Source organism: Ictidomys tridecemlineatus, unplaced genomic scaffold (assembly GCF_052094955.1).
Source record: "Ictidomys tridecemlineatus isolate mIctTri1 unplaced genomic scaffold, mIctTri1.hap1 Scaffold_75, whole genome shotgun sequence".
Lineage (NCBI taxonomy): Eukaryota > Metazoa > Chordata > Mammalia > Rodentia > Sciuridae > Ictidomys > Ictidomys tridecemlineatus.
The window spans coordinates 1,114,758-1,133,975 of record NW_027525461.1 but is presented as its reverse complement, the minus strand read 5'-3'; positions in this window follow the sequence as shown (position 1 = coordinate 1,133,975).

Below are 19,218 nucleotides of genomic sequence, written 5' to 3'. Positions count from 1 at the left end.
AGCCCATTATATGTGTATATGAATGTGTTATAAGCCTTCTATGTCTCAATATGAAATGATAACCTAAAGATACACTTAAAATATAAAAAGTGTATTAATTATAAATGAAATAAAGAATGCACAAGATGGGTTATACCTATGACTTGATATTATATGCTTAAAGTCAATCTCTATAAACATTCCATATTCCATGGGCTGGGGTTGTAGCTCAGTGGTAGAGTGCTTGCCTAGCACATGTGCAACACTGGGTTTGATCCTCAGGATCACATAAAAATAAATAAATGGAATAAAGGAGTTATGTCAATGTTCATTTTTAGAAATGTATATTTTAAAAGACTCCAAATATTTTCAATATTGCTGCAGAAATTAAAAATGTATCATTCTTAATGACTTTTAAATGGCTTCTTTTATAATTGGTAAGAATGAGCCTTTGTTGACAATTCTAAATCTTTGTTAAAAATATTTCTGTTCATTTTTACATTTTACATTTTTTATTTTGTACCCAGTCTTTTTCAAAACCTATGATTTTGAATAACAGGAAGGGATAAGCTATAAATCTAATAAAATATGTTTCTAGCTGGAGGAGTTCTAGTAATTTCCAAGATTACACCTCCACAGGTGACATGTTAAAATGAACCATAAAAGAAGTGCAAAAATAGGAATAAAACAGAGAAGATAAAACCCAACCCCTACATTCCCTACCACTAGTAATGAATAAGTCAACAAATTCAAAGTAATTAGGGGAAAAGAAAAACTAAAATAAGCCCCGTCCTCAAACTAAGCAGATTGAAGGGTTACATGCAGAAATTACTGCTAATTTATATATTCAAGATGATTTCTTTCACAGATCCAGATTGTTGTATACTCTTTGTGCAAATTATTTGAATGTGTCTTTCCTAAACAGTTTAGGAAATTGCTACTCTGATGGGGATTGCTAACTCGCATGGGCAGCATAAATATATTTTCTGCACAAATTATCTATGTATTAGAGTCACATTATATAAGCCAATTTTACTCAAAATAAATATCAGAGATCAGATTTTGGTTTCTGCAATAATTTTATTCTAACTGAAAAGCTATAGAGTTTGGTTCATAATCACTGAGTAGTCCTGGTTAGAGCAGCTGTACTCATTATCTAAACACACAGGTCTAGACCAGCGAATCTCAAGTATATTTCTGGCTTAGGTGATTTAGAGGCTGTGTTAAGTAGGCAAATTTTCTGAATCATTTATGATAAAATGTCCTTACAAACAGTATTGCAAACAGGGCCTAAATGAATGTGCACTCACATGTGTGTCCTCTACAGCATTTCAAATTGGTGGCTTGTAAACCATTTAGAGAACACATCCAATCCCAGATGGCTCCTTAATTTTCTCAAGAAATTACTTTAAATCCTCAAACATTAACCAATGATAAGCTATATTGGCAAAGATATATGTGATGGATTAAAATTGATGTTTATAGCAGGTGGCCAAATTACATAAACCTGCTCTGCTATGAAAAAACACCAATCATAAACATAACCTGCCATTTTAAGGAAATAGTTGGATCCAATCTACTAGCTGTTGCTTTTTAAAATTTTTTTAACATTTATCTGACTATGTCCTACCAATATGCTAATATCCATCTGGGACACAATCCATAAAAACAATCCAAAGCTGCCCAATGGAATGATTATCCAACTCTCACTCCCCCAAAATAGTAGGTGAAAACACTCATAAAGTCATATTTTTCTCCTTTTTGTGTGTTTAATTTTACACTATTTAAGGAACTTTGAGGAAAATGTCACTATGGCCACAAGAAACATCCAAGCTGTCTTTATACTCTACTTGGATCTATTAAGCACTTGGTAAGATGGTGAATAAATAGTTTAAAGGGGAGAAAGCTCATATAGGTCTGGTAACAGGTCCCTATCTTATCAGAAAGGTAGAATATGGGACTTCAGGGAGAATTTGAACTGACTCCAAAATTCAAAGGTTTTATAAGCAACATAGTTAGTTGAGCTGACTTTGGACCTCAGGAGATGTCCATGATTAAGTGATGGAGGTTAAAGAAGTCAATGCTGGTTTACAAATATGTCCACCAATAAACTTGTACTACCTTCTGACATTTCAGTTCCACAATGTAATGGCCCTTACAAAGGGCGAGAAAAGAAATCTTCCTAATAGTCAGAACCACATTCATTTTCTTTTCTTTTCCTTAAAAGACCTACAAAATGGACAGTGGATAATGATTTTCCCATTTCTCAGAATTTTGAAAGTAACAAAAACTGAGGCATTGATAACAAGTTCTGAATAAGAAGCAACAAACTTCTGGAAATGGCAAAAGTCTGAAAGTATTTGTGTTCTAAGTTAGTGCCCAACTGCAAAGCCTTTTCTCAGTAGCAAAGTAAAGCTGACAACCTTTTCTGTGAACATCAGTCAACCTTTTTCCAGTCATTTCAGTTTGAACAATGGATTCATACACAAGACAGTCAAGGAATCAGATAAAGAAGCTAGACCTGTGGGCATAAAGGATAGTTTTCCCTTCAACAAGACTATTCCAGCTTCCACTGTTGTTAAACACATCACATGCCATCAGTGGTGATTGATACTGGCTCCTTGTGGCTCCATTCCCACTGGGATCTGCTCCCATGTTGCCTATTTCCATGATGGAAGAAGTAACATCCTTCACCAGAACAAACACAGTAGATATAAATTGCCTTCCTTGAGTGCTCTGCTTTTTCAATAACTACTAACCATAGGCTAATAGTTATTATGGTTCTCTATAATGATACCTTCTCAACCTAGCTTCTGGCCAAAGAACACATTACCAGCAAGGAATGAGGGAGAGGTTCACACATCTTATCCCATACCACATCGCCTCAGGTTGGCTTGCTTGAGATAGCAGTGAAATATCCTATTAAAGAGTTATAGTGCTGGCTAAGTATTAATAATACCTCATTAGGGATGTACTGTCCTACAAGATTTGATGTATTTTCTGAACCAGCAACAAATATGATACTACCTTTTCCCATAGCCAGAATACATGCATCAGGGAACCAAGAGGTGGGGATGGACATGGTTCTTCTCTCCTGCAATCCTTAAGGGCCAGTCACAAAGCTTTGCATCCTGTTTTCCTTTTTTGGCTCTGTAGGTTTAGAGGACTGAATTTCTAAAAACTAACAATGAGTCCATTGAACTTGCCTAGTCACTTTGAATTCTTTATACCTTCAAGGAAATAGACAAAGGATTTGCATACTAACTGGAGAGAATTATACTGATTATCAAAGAGAAAAAAGAGTTGTGGCCACCTTGATAAAGGCACGAAGGATTCAAGGAATTCACTGAGTTGCTTCCTAGTACTCATATAGCTAATGAAAATGTTAACAAAGGAGAAAGAAAGCAGTCCAATGAAGGTAAAGCTCTAATAACTCCAGCCCTTAAAAAAAAGATTTGCATTACATCTTTAGATAAAAAATGATGATGAGACAAGGTATTTACTGAAGACAAAAGGAATGCATAGTGAGAAAGTGAATTCAAAATACTAATTGTGGGGCTGGCGTTGTGGCTCAGCAGTAGAGTGCTTGCCTAGCATGTGCAAGGCCCTGGGTTTGATCCTCAGTCCCATGTAAAAATAAATAAAAAAAAATAAAGAAATTGTGTACAGCTACAACTAAAAAAACAAATATTTTAAAAATTACTAATATGGCTCTTTATTTATTTGTATGAATAAGGCATGTAGTAGTTAGGCGTATTTCTTTCTTTACTTTATATATCAACCCATCAATCCATTTTTTGCAAACCATTCTCTTCTAATGATGCATAATAGTAAAATTGGCCTTATAATTCAGCCTAAAAGTTACACAATATTAATGGAGAATTGGAACCAAGTCCAGAAAAAGAATGAATATCGCTCAGAGATAGATCAGTGGCTCACAGAACTTTGTATCCACCCCTCTGTGGAGAGGGTAAACTGGATGGCTATATAATGCAGAGTTATAATATCCTGTGAAAGATGAATTTGGGTGGTTGTTTTTGAAGCTCAAATATGCACAGAAGAGAGTCTATGGATTCTGAGTTGACAAAATTTGGACCAGTTCAGATTTAAGCTCAAGCTGACATCATTACTTTCCCTCTCACATATTTTTGTGTGCTTCAAAGGAGAGAAACCTGAAAATCCATTTCCCAGAGCTCTTTTAACTGAATGGTTACAGAATTAGTCTGCAAATGACCAACAGGCATTATGATGCAGAAAGAAGCAAAAAAAAATTGCTTTGTGGCAAAATTTTTAAAAATGCAAAGGAAGACAGGAGCTTCAATGTGAGAGGGCTTCCAAATCATTCACTTCAGGAGCTTCAGGCAACATGAACATTAGAGATTTCTGAGATTCAAAGTAGCATCCTGGTGAACATGAGGATCCTCTTTGGGACACTGGCCTCTGATATCAGCAGATAGGTTTCCCTGGCCTTTATCCCCACCCTTACTATGGCTACACCTGTAATTTCTTGATCCTAACCCCTTCTATTTGAATATTCAGAGTGGCTTCTGGCATCTGGACTGAAATCTACTCTTTTTTGTTGTTGTGGCCAAAAGATATGACAAGAACAATTAGAAAAGGAAAAGTTTAATTGGTGCTCAAGGTTTCAGAGCTCTCAGTGCATAGATGGTTGGCTTCATTCCTCAGGGCCTTAGATGAGGCAGAACAACATGGCAGAAGTGGATGAAAGTTTCCACTGCATTGCACCAGGAATTAGAGAGTGAGTGAGGGAGGGAGGGAGGGAGGGAGGGAGGGAGAGAGCTCCATTCTTCAGATACAAAACATATACCCCCAAAATATATCCCCAATGACCCTTCCTCTCCCAACACACCCTACCTGACTACTGCCACTACTCAGTTAATTCTGTATCATCAGATAATTTAGTGATTGGTTAAGGCTTTCATAACCCAATCATTTCACCTCTAAACCCTGCACTGTCCCACACATGAACTTTTGGTGGACACCTCATATTTAAACCATACATCTACCAATGGGAAAAAATGCTATAAATTTAAAATGGCCCAAGTCTTCTTTTAGACAATTTTAAATGGAAAACAAACAACATCAAAAACTACATCAATGTTGGTCCTGGTGAAGTCCTAGATCAGGACTTCACGCTATGCAAATTGTCTTCCTCAAGCCTGTGCATATGGTGTAGAAAGGGTGTTGAATTTATTCAAAATAACTACTTTTCTCTTGTTACACTTTTTAATAGAAAATGAAGGGAAAACAGTTCACACAAGCATGAACTCAAAATCTTTAATCCAATGTCTGAACCCCTTCACAGTTCCTATTCACAAGGCAAGATAATCCTCTACAGATATCTCCACAGACTCCAGTGTTAATCTCAGAAAATTCATTATTAGTTAGATGGTATTACATTTAGTCTAACAACATATTTACTCTAACAACAACTGAAATATTTTATGAATTACCCATCATCTGAATTTATTTAAAATATGGCATTTAGTATGAGGTGATATTAAATAATGACTGAGACTGTGGGAAAGGAGAAAAAAATTCCAGTCTCCTGGGCCCCAAAACATTTCATGCCAGTGACCCTAATTAAGGTTTTTATTTTAAAATTAGTCCTAAAATTAATGCTGATTTAGAACAGATTCTTATGCCTCCATGATTAAGGATAATACCTCCACGAGCAATCTGAACACGGGCTGATATCTAAGTATTAAAAATTCAATACAAAAGTCCTTTATGTTTGTGATTTTACATTTAGTTTTAAAGAGATTATCCCTGCTTAAAAGAAAATACTTGTGAGTGCCAAAAAGAAATGTTATGTGGTTAAATGCTCCTAGTTAAAGCATTTAGATATTTAATTGTTACAGAGAACCCATCATTCAAATCACTGAGTATTTATTCCCATTACATGTCTTAAAAACAAGACTAAGTTAAAGAAGTTATTCATTAAAGATCTATTTAGTCTATAAGCAGTAAATGAAGGGCTGGGGTTATGGCTCAGCAGTAGATTGCTCACCACATACATACAAGGCCTTGGGTTTGATCCTTAGCACTACATAATAAAAATGAATAAATAAATTAATCAATTAAAGTTATTGTGTCCAAATACAACTACAAAAATAAATATTTTTGCTAAAAGAAGTATATGAAGCTTTTCAAACTGAAAATAATCCTGGTCTCTTGCTATGTTTTCAGCAAGATGGCAAATGACATGTGATATGGGAAGAGCTAGACAGCCAGAGTGAACTCACTGTGTCATTCGGCACAGAGTCAAAAAATCTATCAAAAAATTCTATCAAGCTTCACGACTTTCTGCTATACAATGTGACACCTACATCTACTAGTTACATCATCTTTAGATTCCAGATAAGTTTTACTGTTGACATGTTCTTCTTAGCATCAATTGACAAGAGAAAGTGTCCAGTAAAAGTCCTGTACTGCAAGCACTCCAGAGGCAGGACAACCTAATCTACACCCAAGGAAGCATTTGGGTCAACTGATAAAAATGTAGCTAGTGGCAACCAATCATGTGAGGCAGTTTCACAGATGGCAGAGTGCCTGAAATGATTCCATAACTCGGCACAGTTCAGCCTGAAACATGCAGGGACAAGGAGAAGAGCCAGAATAACAGCAGAGCAACCATCACTGTCAGAGATAGTGCAGAGGAGAAAATGTGAGTTTGAGAAAGAACGAATAAAACTGCAATCAGCAAATATCTCTAAAAAGTAGTATTTCCTAAAGGACAGAAAGCAGAGTGGGAAAGAGAAATGCTGAATATTTTTAGGCAATACCCTTAAGTCCTTTAAAATATAATGTGATTTCATGAGAAAATAATGATAACTGCCATTTGTTGACATTTAACTATATGCCGGGCATTGTATTGGGCCTATTATTTCATTATCTTTTTCTATGCTTGGAAGATCCAACACCTGAAGACACCCGTTATTATCATTTTGTACATGAAGACACTATGGTTTGGAAGCTAATTGACTTGTCCAAATCACAACCAGCAAGAGTCAACATTTGATTCCAAATCCACCTGGCTTGCCGTCCAACCTCTCTTCTCATTGAAAACTGTGTGAACCCTATACTTAACAGTGTATATATACATATGTAAATACACTTAAACATAGACCAGTCATATGTACATATTCTCACAGTATCATTCATACACATATCTTAGGGCATTGTGACCACTGTGCTCAGCACTGTGAGGATAAAAACTAGACCATCTCTGTATTGGCTCATTTACTACTTTGAAAATCTGAGAAGGCATTAAAAATCATGAAGAAAGGGGCACATATTTAAGAAATAAATTGCAATAGGTTAGGTTAGAATATGCAAAACATTTGTAAACCTTTTCAGGGACTTTCATAATATTGCAGCCTTTTCCCTAGAGAAGGCAAATACTACATAAAATTATAAAGTGTAGAAATCAAGAAAGGAATTTGTAAATTTCTTTTATAGGAAAAAGCATCAGTATTCAGTAAAATTGTAGTATCTCAAAGGTAATTTTAAAATTATTTGATATTATTGCCACATAATTAGTAGCCTTTGGGAGTATTGCAGAGGAGAGATGGGAAAGCACATAGTAACTATCCAAATTATTCATGAACTGAAGTTTGAGTTCCCACATAAAGAGCTAAAATATATGTACATGTTTCCAATAAAGAAACTTCCAGAGGTTGGTAAATACTGTTATTGTGTTTACTTGCAATTTGAAACTAAAAATGGAGGCATCTACAATGTATTCAAGATGATAATGAAATCATAAACTACCACTTTATTTGCCCACCTTAGTCAGCTCTCCTTTTAAAAATCTCTTCCATGCTCAACTTTAGTTCATGAAATCTAGGATAACTTTCCCTGTTAACATAAAGAGAAAAATCATGTTGATAAAGGGTTTCTGTGTCTGTAGGTGACATGAGAGCAAACCAGGATCTTCTCAGTAGCTGCCAAGCTTCAGCAACTCCATAGCCTTCTTTGTATCCCGTTGTTCTCTAAACTAAGGGAATTGGATTAGGGTACATGTACAAATTTTCCAGGCCTTTCTTTTATGATTTTGGGCATTGAGCTGTTAACCAAGGATGACTTCAGAAAGTAGCTTTCCATGGGAATGTCATGTCCATGTCATGTACCTTAATTTTAGTTCTGGGTTATTTTGTTTTGATAGTGAACTGCATCACTTTTGTAACAGAAACATCAATATCTATTTGTTTAAACTGATATTGTGATAACTGACGTGATGGAATTCTGTTACTTTGAAACCTCACATGGAAACTACCCTCTAGGTGTGTTCTAGAAATAATGCCCTGTCCATACATTTTAAATACCTGGCAATATCCTCTTTTCCTCTTTTAACAGGGGGGATCAGTTTCATTGGTCCTTTTCAATGAGGTAAATAAATACCTCATTCTTTCCAATCTCTCCTTTTATTTACCAAATTTATTTTATATATTTTAACAAGTGACTTTGCTGAGCCTCTTACACACTATGTGACCAAACTCAAGTGTGACTTGAAAGTCTGAAAAGAAAGCTCTTGCATTTCCCTTTTGATCATTTGAAGAGTATGTCAATCTCTTTCTTATTTTAGCAAGAATAAGTCTGGTCACCACTGCCAGGTGATTATCAAATTTCTCTTGCTTTTGCAATAAGCGTTTGAGATTTCAGCTAACTGAGGGAAGGCACCCTGAGACTCTTGTAGCAGCTGGATTCCCTGAATTATCTTCATCTGGCCCACATCTCAGTACCTCAATTGAGCTAAGGCCTCACAGCTAGATTATAACATTGCCTTTGTGTAACATGAAAAAGTTTTGTATTTGTCTGTCAAATGTAAATTTACCAAGTCTGCCATCTACCAGATAGTTTTGAGGAAAGAATGCTTTTGGAGGTGGTCTTGAGCTTTGTAGCAGCAGAGGTTTTTTGTTAGTGTTGTTTTATTTTCAAGCCACTAATTTAATCCATTCCTTTAAAAAGATCTGTTTTTCAGGTCTAGAACACTAGTCTAGAAATTTCCTTTGTAATGCTCTCCATGTTGACAAACTACCATAAATCCTGTTTACCATAATCCATATTATTTTAAAGAGTAATGCAGAATTTGGATAAATAACGCCAGACTATGGCCCCAGTTCCCACCTAGCACAGTAACCAGAAAACCATCTCCTTTGGGTGGTTCAGTGAAATATGACTAAACGAGAGACAGGTACCTAGGGAAGAGCCCCTCCCTCACGTGCTTCCCCATCACTCTCCTACCCTGTGGCCTTATAATAGCAAGTGCTCTTACCTCTGTTCTGCTAACCTACCACCTCTGCAGACCTGCTCTTCAATACTGATTTTACCTCTCATCGAATTACAAGCACACTGTTTAGAAGGACTTCATCATAGCCAATCACACTGAGGATGTTCTCTAATGTAAGGGTTATTTTAATCACTGTATTTATTTGTCAGGGCTGCCATGAAACAAACTACCACAAACTTCTTTGCTTAAAATCACTGAAATTTATTTCCTTACAGTTCTGAAATGAAGATGTCATAAATCAACATGTCACAGGCTACAGTCCCCAAGTCCCTGGTGTCCTGATTCACTTCTTCCACCTCTGGTGACTCCCAGCACATCTTGGCTTGGGAGCTCATCATTCCAATCTTTGCCTCTATCATCAGACCACTGCCTCCTCTTCTGTTTGGCTTCTTGTTGGTAGGTCTGCATGGAATCTCCCTCTGCCTCTATTTGATAAGGACTCTTGCGACAGTATTAGAGTCCACCCAGGTAATCCAAGGTAATCTTTTCATCTCAAAATTTAGTCCATCTGCAAATGACCCTTTTTTCCAAATAAGGTTAAAATATAAAAATTCCAGAGCTTAGGACTTGATATTTGGTGCAGGAATTATTCAACCTACTAAAGTTCAACAGAAGTTCAGGGCCATAAAAATTTTAGCTCTTAGGATCCTTAGGCAAAAAAAAGAAAAAAAAACAAAAAAACAATTGACCTCCATGTTCACATATATCACACTATAAACTGTACTCTTTAATATTCCTTATTAACTATGAATATTTGTCCCAAGATGGGACATTTATCCTGTGAAATCCTCTACAAAGTGATCTCTGTATTTTATGTCATACCCACATCCTACTTATTATCTGAAACACTCATTTGTATATTGAAAACTATAGTTATTTTCAGACAGGCAGGGTATCTGACTGGGAATACTAGAGGTAGCATTCTTTTCTTCATCAACTATTTCTTGAGTTCCCTACACTGTACCAACATCTCTTAGAGAAACTACCTTTAATGCCCAAACCCCTTACTTTCAATTTACCAAGGTGTCCTAGGGATTCTTAGGAGAACATTCTGGTAGCCTGTTTTACCAGCAAAGTCCTCAGTGGAGACAGACATATATGTAGTGAGATGGAGCCAAGTCTCTGAGAGATGAGGCCCACTTGATGTACCCCCTTGACATCCCCAAGTTTTGGGACATTAAATATATTACTGGAAAGTCCTAACAGAATTCCTTCAGGAAAGTATAAAGTCATCCAGGGTGTCAGTGAGCAAATGAAGGTAGAATGGAATGATTTACATCTCCATCCCAGATTATATTCAGATAAGGAGGTTCCATAATCAATAGTTGACTATGGTGGGGGCTGAATTCCTAAGAAGAATAAACTAAAATCTTCTAAGTCTACAAAAAACCCACTCTACTCTGAAGATTCAAAAAGTAGCACAAAGATTTTATTTTCAGACAGGCAGGGTATCTGAATGACAAGGTAGTTGGGCAGGGAGCCATGTGAAGGAAATCTTCCTGAAGAGAAGTCAGGAATCACATTGAGCCAGAAAAAAATTAAGCTTATTATCTTAATTATAAATTGAATGTATACTTATTGTAGATTACTTGGAAATGCATTCTAAAAGACTAAAATGAAGCAAATACCTTATTACTTAATTCTTTTATGGATATTGATTATTATATAGTATATAGTCCTAGATATAGAAATACTAGAAAAGGAAAAATAACATTTCTAAGACTCCTGACACATCATAAATAATTGTTATTAAATTATATATATAAACAGCATAGTTTGTCATACATAAAAAATATTAAAGCATATGTAATTTTTATTAATAATTTGCAAGTCAAAAAGATTATACCAATTTATATTCCCATTGCCATATCCTTTCACTATCATTTTACCAGAAATACTTCTCTGGATCCCATTTGAAATTTGTAATGAATCCCAAGTTCTATCCATCCATCAACACCAATCACCTACTTCTAGTGTCTGTGCTGCTGTCAGCTGTGGCACTAGCTGTATTTCAGTCCCTCTAACTGATCAATCAGAAATGATCCAATGTTCCAACAAGCCCTCTCTAAATCTAATCCATTAGGGACATTCAGGACACAGCTAATACTTTCTAAAATGTGGTTTTAAGATAGAAAGATTGACACAGAAACAGACAGACAGCACATATGTCCACATCAAAATGAGAATTGTTCTGCATGGTTTGGTATCCTCTACAAAAAAACTTTCTTTTACATAAATCCTGTCCAACACAAAAGTAGCAAAGTTACCTTTCTATTTCATCAAGCACTTAAGAGACTGTTACTATAAACATTTGCTTCTCCATCCCACATTGTAAAAGACACTTTTGATTTAATACGTAGACTTGTGTTGCAGTTGCCTTCCACTTAACATAAGGATGATTTATAACAGCTAACTTACAAATGTGTTCTGCACACAATCCAAAAGGACTGACCTTTGGTCACTATTAAAATTGGGACGAAATTAGCTCGCTAAAAGGCAATATCATATCCCTTATGCAGCTGTTATGAATTTCCACTTGAAATATAACATATTTTAAGCCTGTGTTCCTATTTTTTCCAAGTCTGGATTTGATATCAAACTCCATACTATTACAGCAGTGGGCAAGTGTGTTTTGTAAAATTGTAAAATTTCACCCGTGTTTCTTATGATAACAAGAACTCATTTATCTTGTAAGAAAAATGATCCCTCTTCCTTGAAGTTTCATTATGAATTTCTCTGGTTTTATCACCCAGTCAACATGGGGCTATTATCCAAGGCTTTTTGCACCACTGTTACAAGTGAACTCTACAAGATCAGTAGCTATAGACACTACATTGCATAGAATGTTCATTTCAGTTTGAAGGTCAAGGGTGGGGTTTCTGCCCCAAAGCCCATAACTTTCCACAGCACAGGCCATGTGTTCAGCATTAGATTCATATTTTAGATTGTGAACAAAACCAAAACACTGCAGATGAATATTCAAGATAAATTAAACAAAGACAAATATTAACCTATGGTCTCAACACACATAGTCTGAGAACACTGTGAGGACAGGGAACACACGTATTCATAATTATAATAGACACTTTAAACAGTGCATGTAGGAGAGATGATTGTTGGAAAAGAAAGAAAATGGAGGAAGGAAGTGGAAAAAAGGAAGAGAAAGGAGGAAGGGAAGGAGAGAAACAGGGAAGGAAGAGAATCAGAGTCAACAACCACATGCAACAACTCACTTAGGTTTACCACTCATTTGCTACTGGTCCACCTCTCCTTAAACTCTGATGCTATTTGTTTTGATTTATAACCTTTGTCAAACCTGACTTTGACCTGGGCTCCTGGCTTTATTTTCTTTTACTGCTGATTTTGTCTTTTGTAATACAATCTTACTAGTTGGTGGTTGGGCCTGTGATCTCTAATTACTATCCTTAGTCTGCCGTTCAAGTGGAATACTTTATTTTTTCCAGGTTCTTTTGTGTACATCATTGATTTAACTTGGAACTCTCTAAAATGGACTTTAGCTAAATTTGCCATTTAAACAGAAACAGTCAAATCTCCTAATGCTGAATATTAACCTCACCATAAGTTCAACTAGCCCAGATATTTCAAGAGTATTTATAGTCAGATTTCCCTGGAACTCTAAATTTTTAATTGCTCTGAAGGTAATTCCAAATGTTCTAATGAATCTTCAATAACAACCAATAGAACTCAAAAAGAAAAAAAAATGTTACATGCAATTTAGGAAGGATTTTCCCATCTGCACAAAAAGTAATTATCATGAAGGTTGTCTACACAGAGAACAGCTAAAGGTAAACAGAGGCTCTCTGACAGGTGAGCTTGTGTGCTTCCCACCCTTCCCTCTTTCTCCCCCTCCCTCCCTCTCTCTCACTCACAGACACCCAAACACCAACAAAAGTATTTGAAAGCTTTTCTTAGATTTAGGTAGTCAGCCTTTGATAGTAGTAAAAAGAATATAACCTTATGTTTTAAATCTGAGTTCATATTTTTATTTAATAATGAGTTCATATTATTATGTGTATATGTATCTATGATTCTAAAACAATATATTGTTTTTTCTTTTCTTCCTTCCTTCTTTCCTTTTGTAGTACTGGAGTTGGAACCAGGGCTTCACAAATGCTAGGCAAGTGTTCTACTACTGAGCAACATTCCCAGCAAAATATATTGTTGGTGTTAAACAAAACTGAGATCAGAGACTTGGGAAGCTAAAGCAGGAGGATTACAAGTTTGAGGCTAGTCTCAGCAATTTAGCAAGATCCTGTACCTTATCTTTAACAAAACAAAACAGGAAAAGGGCAGGAGATGTACCTGGATTCAATCCCTAGTACTGGCAGGGATTGGAGGGAGGGGTTGAAAGAAAACACCCTGAGAAATAGTCATAGTCAGAAATTTAGAGTAAATAAAAGAATGAAAATAACCTGTATTCTATTACCCTGAAATTAATGCTAAATCAAATTTTAACAGGTTTTTCTATTTTTATGTGATTTGCTGTTTTTAAGTGATTCTATGAGACTCTTATGTTTTTAACTTACATTTAAAAAGATGAACACACATTAAAAGTATGCATTTTACCTGTTTTTAATTGCCAATATCTAGTATGTATTTTATATCTCCAAATAATAATAACTTACTATATTTTCTTTGCTTATTTTGTGTTGTGATAACCTGTGAACTTTAATTTAAATAATTGACCTTTGACTTGTTTAGAATGTTTCCACCTTAGTTACTTAACTTCTTGGTATTTTTTTTCTTCAAACCCTACTAAATGCAAAAAAAAAAAGAAGAAGAAAGAAAGATAGGAAGGAAGAAAAACTCAGAATCTCAAAAACCTCAAAAGGTAATTGTCAGACTACTTATAAAGTGCACATAATAAGCATTAAATAAGCATAGATTCTTATCTTTTATTTTTCCTAAAGTGAGAACGTATTATTAACTTCCATACTCCTCCAAAGAGAAATTTATCAGCAGTAAAAAGAGAACATAAGTAAATATTTCATGCATTTTCAAACAATACTGATAATTTGGATAAACGAATAGTTGACTTTTCCTATTTGTACCGGGAATTGCAAACAAATTTAAGATGGCATATTAAATTCAATCAATTTGAATTGGAAATTGTGAGATTATTTTTAGAGTACATTTAGAGAAAATGAAATTCAGTATTTCTATAAAGTGAAACTTTTTTATTAGTTGTTCAAAACATTACAAAGCTCTTGACATATCATATTTCTTACATTAGATTCAAGTTGGTTATGAACTCCCAATTTTACCCCAAATACAGATTGCAGAATCATATCGGTTACACATCCATATTTTTACATAATGCCCTATTAGTAAATGTTGTATTCTGCTACCTTTCCTATCCTCTACTATCCCCCCTCCCCTCCCCTCCCATCTTCTCTCTCTACCCCACCTACTGTAATATAAGAGGTTGTGAGGGGAATGGGAAAATAAACAAGGAGAGAAAGGAATTACAGTGAAACTCATTTCAGAGAATAAAATTAATTTTAGAAATTATTTTCAAAATTATAAGATTAGAACTATTTCAAAATTAAATTAATTTACTTACTCAAATTTTAAAATAAATTAATGTTATGCACATCCTTTCTACTGCAGACATATAGTGTTTTTTAAATGCATAATTTACTCCTCCAAAAATGTATTTTGAATCTTAATTCAATTCACATTTTTTAAATTTTTTTTGAAAGCTATGGTATAGACTATCTCAGAATATACAAAGTTTATTTTAGGACCACAATATTACCTTCTAGAATATCATCTTTTTAATCTTGATATTCCACGGAAATAAATTTACATGTACTTTGAAATTAATCATGTAAAGACTTTTAACTAATTCTGTGAAGTTTTACTTATATACTGTATATTGGAATTTGGAGTGAATGAGTAATTGAAGAAGATAAAATCACATCTTTGAATGTTCTATATTGCACTTGATTTAATGGATCATTATAGAAACAGAACTGTCCCTAACAAAGACTTCAGAACCACTTAGCACAGAAATAGCCATCTGACAAACTAAAGGGGAAGAGCTAGATGACAAAAAAAATTCAAAACTTAAGTAATACTGAAAAGCAATCACAAATACTGTCTTCTATACCATGCCCTGGCTCTTCTTTACATTTAATCCAATAAAAAATGCTTAAAATGATCTTACAAAGGAGGATGCCAAGGTTGTAAGAGTCAGAGTGAGGAGAGCCAAGAAGAATAATACTCAAAACTCAGAGCTGACATTTCTAAAATGGGATCTAAAGTCAGAAGTAAAATTATGTTCATGAGTTGGAAGTACACAAAAGTCAAATATCAGGATGAATTAAATGGTTGATTAAAAGTGCAGAGATAAGATGACCTTGTAATTGTACCACTTTTGACTTCCACAAAGAAACATTTCATGCTCTAGCCAACTGGCACATGACCATTGTGAAAATCAACTGTAGGAAGCAAGTGAGTAAGACACAAATATAATAAACAAGCCATGGTGATAAGAGTGAAAAATTAAAAACGTGTGGACAAAAGAGAATTCGTCCATCCATAGACTGGCAGGATACCTTCTATTTAGGCCCATTTGCACACTTCTGATAAACAACATTTTGGCCAAAGTGTCTTCTGTCTGTCCTTTAAAATCCTTTTATACCTGCCTGCTTTTCCTCTCTGTAATTTAATTGAATTAAAAATAAAATATTTGAGCATCAGTTGTCTGTTTATCCATCTATCTGATGTTGGTTTAAGGGGACAAAGAATACATATCTCAACAAGAAACTGTGTTCCTTCTAGGAAGTTGAAAAAGAGTGTGGGCAATAATACAAATGGATGTCACAAGGTGAGGAGTGAGATTCTTTACAAGGGCAGTGGAAGGAGAGATTACGTTCAGTTGAAGAGATTTAGAAAAGGCTTTATGAAGCAGGTGACATTTCAGAAACAACCTGAAAACATGTAAGATTTTGGTTAAGTGGAGCAAGGGAAGGGTTATTTTCTAGCTAGCATACAACCTATGAATCTGGTTGAATAATAGATAGGAGCTGGGTGTCAGAAAGGAGTCACCCATATGTGGCCAGGGTTTCACAAGCAGGAGCTAAGAAACTGCCTCAACATCTCTAGTGTCAATTTTATTCATTCCAAACAGAGATTTTGATGCACTTTCTAATGCTTTTTAATTTGTTCCCAATAGCTCTCACATTTGGAAAACTGGAAATCAATCTTATGAAATAATGTTTTATTATTTCTAATAATAACTAGGATGTTTTTTAGGATCACAGAAATCGAAATACTTTTCCTTTGTTGGCATCCTTTGGCTATCATTGGTTTAATAAACTTTCTAGAGCTATGCCTCTTTTACAATGTATCTTTTTGCAGTTCTTTCAAAAATTATTTATGCACATCAAGTAAGACATGAAGCCTTTTCTAAATCTCTTCAACTGCATGTAATTTCATGAAGACTTGACAATTTTCCATGTCAGAATTTAATCTTGCATTTCCTTATATCATATCCTAAATGAAATATACAAATCATGTGTGTGTCCATGTGCTTATATTGACATGTGCTGTGATTTTCCAAGTCTTAAAGTCATGCATTGTGCTAGATTATTGAAATATTTAGATATACATTCTAATTCATTTCCCAATTGAAAATATTTTAAGTCAATTAGAAAGTAAATTACATTTACCAGATATAGCTTCATAGGAGATTTTGGAAAGTTCTCTGCTTATAATTTTCTGAAGTATCTAGAGTGCCTCTCTGACTCTAGAGAGACACAATCTTCTGTCCCTCCTAATATGAATTAGATAATTCCATTGCTCTGTAGATGTTCTGAAGGCTAAAGACTCTTAATGCTAAATTTATTGAGAGAATAAATCCCATTTTAGCTGTCTTGTCTCTGCCCTTTGGGTGAACAGAGACCAAAGAAATAAGACATGTATTTATTCACAAAGGATACCCTCACATAGGAAATGCTATGTATTCGTGGAATCTTCTTTAGTTAATTGAAGAGATTATTTATTGAGGAAATAATTTATTGAGACCTGGGATTAAATACATAATTGATTTAACATCTCCAGAGTTACTAGCCATGCATGTTGTAAATGCTACAAATCTAGGAAGCATAACTCACACAATCCTGCTTCAGAATGTGGGCAAATCCAGGGAAGCATCTCTTTCCTTCCTCATCCCAAAATGTTACTCCTGCTGCCAGTTTTTTCACCTGTACCCTCTCATCTGATTTTTTGTCCTTGGCATACAGTTGAGTGCTTTCTCTGCTCTCCTGTATTGCCAAAGCTATTTTGAGCTTTGTGTTCACATTAATTTGAAATACTTGTTGACCTGTTGTTTACCAGATATTGTTAGGGAATAGAGGAGAAACTTTATAGTTTCTTCCTCTTTCCTGTCTTCATTGACACCAGATTTGAACTTTGTATATGTTGTCTCCCATACTTAGAAGTTAAACTTGAAGACCTGAATCAAAGAGCAGATTCTCACTCTGGGAATACATTTTCCTTGATGTTTTTAATTGCTGATTAATTTGGTGAATCACATAAGAGATGCTACAAGGTTTGGTTGCTGTTGCTTTAAAATGAATTAATAGTTTGATGAAAAATTTCAAACTATAACCCCTGTGACATGAATCTAGAATTGTTAATAATATGTTAGAAAATAACATTCTGAATTATACCTTAACATAATGAAGAAAATACAGCTGATGTCCTAAAAAAAGGGATTTGAGAAGGCAGTTTTGTCATTTTTAGTAATATGGATTTACTAAAATCAACAATTTACTGAAATAATGATATGGAAGTGGCAAATAAAATACACCCATTTCTCTTCCTTTTCATAAAAATGATCAATTGGTTTTGTAACATTTAGAAAATTAAGTCGATGTTTTTGTGATCAGTATACTTTTGGTTTCGTTCTGTTTTCTCTTTCTAAATGAAATCACTTTTTTAAAAGAAAAAAATTAAAATGCCACCTCATGATGGCCATTATGCTTTTTTAACATCAAAATTAAATGGACAATTGTAGAGGTTAACCCCCTTGACTTCTTAATCACTTTTAACATTGACTCCTTCTTCTTGAATAATCTTAAAATCTTAAAATTATTTTCTCTATCATCTCCCAAGATTCTGATAATTTTCTTTAATTCCTACTACACTGATATTCTGTTTAGTATCCTTCAGGTTTTATTTTTCCTCCTCCCTGTAAATATGGGATTTTCTTCTTATGATCCCAGTTAACTTTGTCCTGGAACATTTTAGTCAATCCTGTAACTTCAACTACTGTCTGTTCAGCAATGAGCTTCAAATCTTTGTTTGCCTATCAGATCTCTCTCGAGCTAAAGTCAATGTCCATATACTTTATACATTATCCATCTCTAAATCAATAGATTCCCAGGTACACTCAGAATTTTTCCTATCTTATTTCTGAACCTAACCCTTCAACACACTGTAATATGGTCACCTTCTACCCAAAAGGCTGAGTCAGAACCTGGGCAGTCAACTTGAACATTTCTATCTTTTCCAACCCACATTCAAATTTTGACCCAGTCCTATTGATCCAACCTCTTTAAGTATCTCCCATACCAACCCTGCTCTCTCTGCTCTTACCACTACTATTTCAATTCAGGCATTTATCATTTTTACGTGAAGTACACAGTAAACTCCTAACAGATCCCCTAAGTTCATTCTGAAAATTATCTATCCACTAACCACACTGATCCTAAATCTTTTATTTTCAACACAGTGACTGCAAAGAAATCATATAACAATTTCATCTAAGAGTTGGGGGGGGTTTGGTAAAAGGAGGGTGACATCTTTAATTAAATAAATCATTCACCATAGAGTAACTGGGAAAATATTATCGACGAAATCATAATTGTTTTATAATGTTTATTTAGAATTGTCAA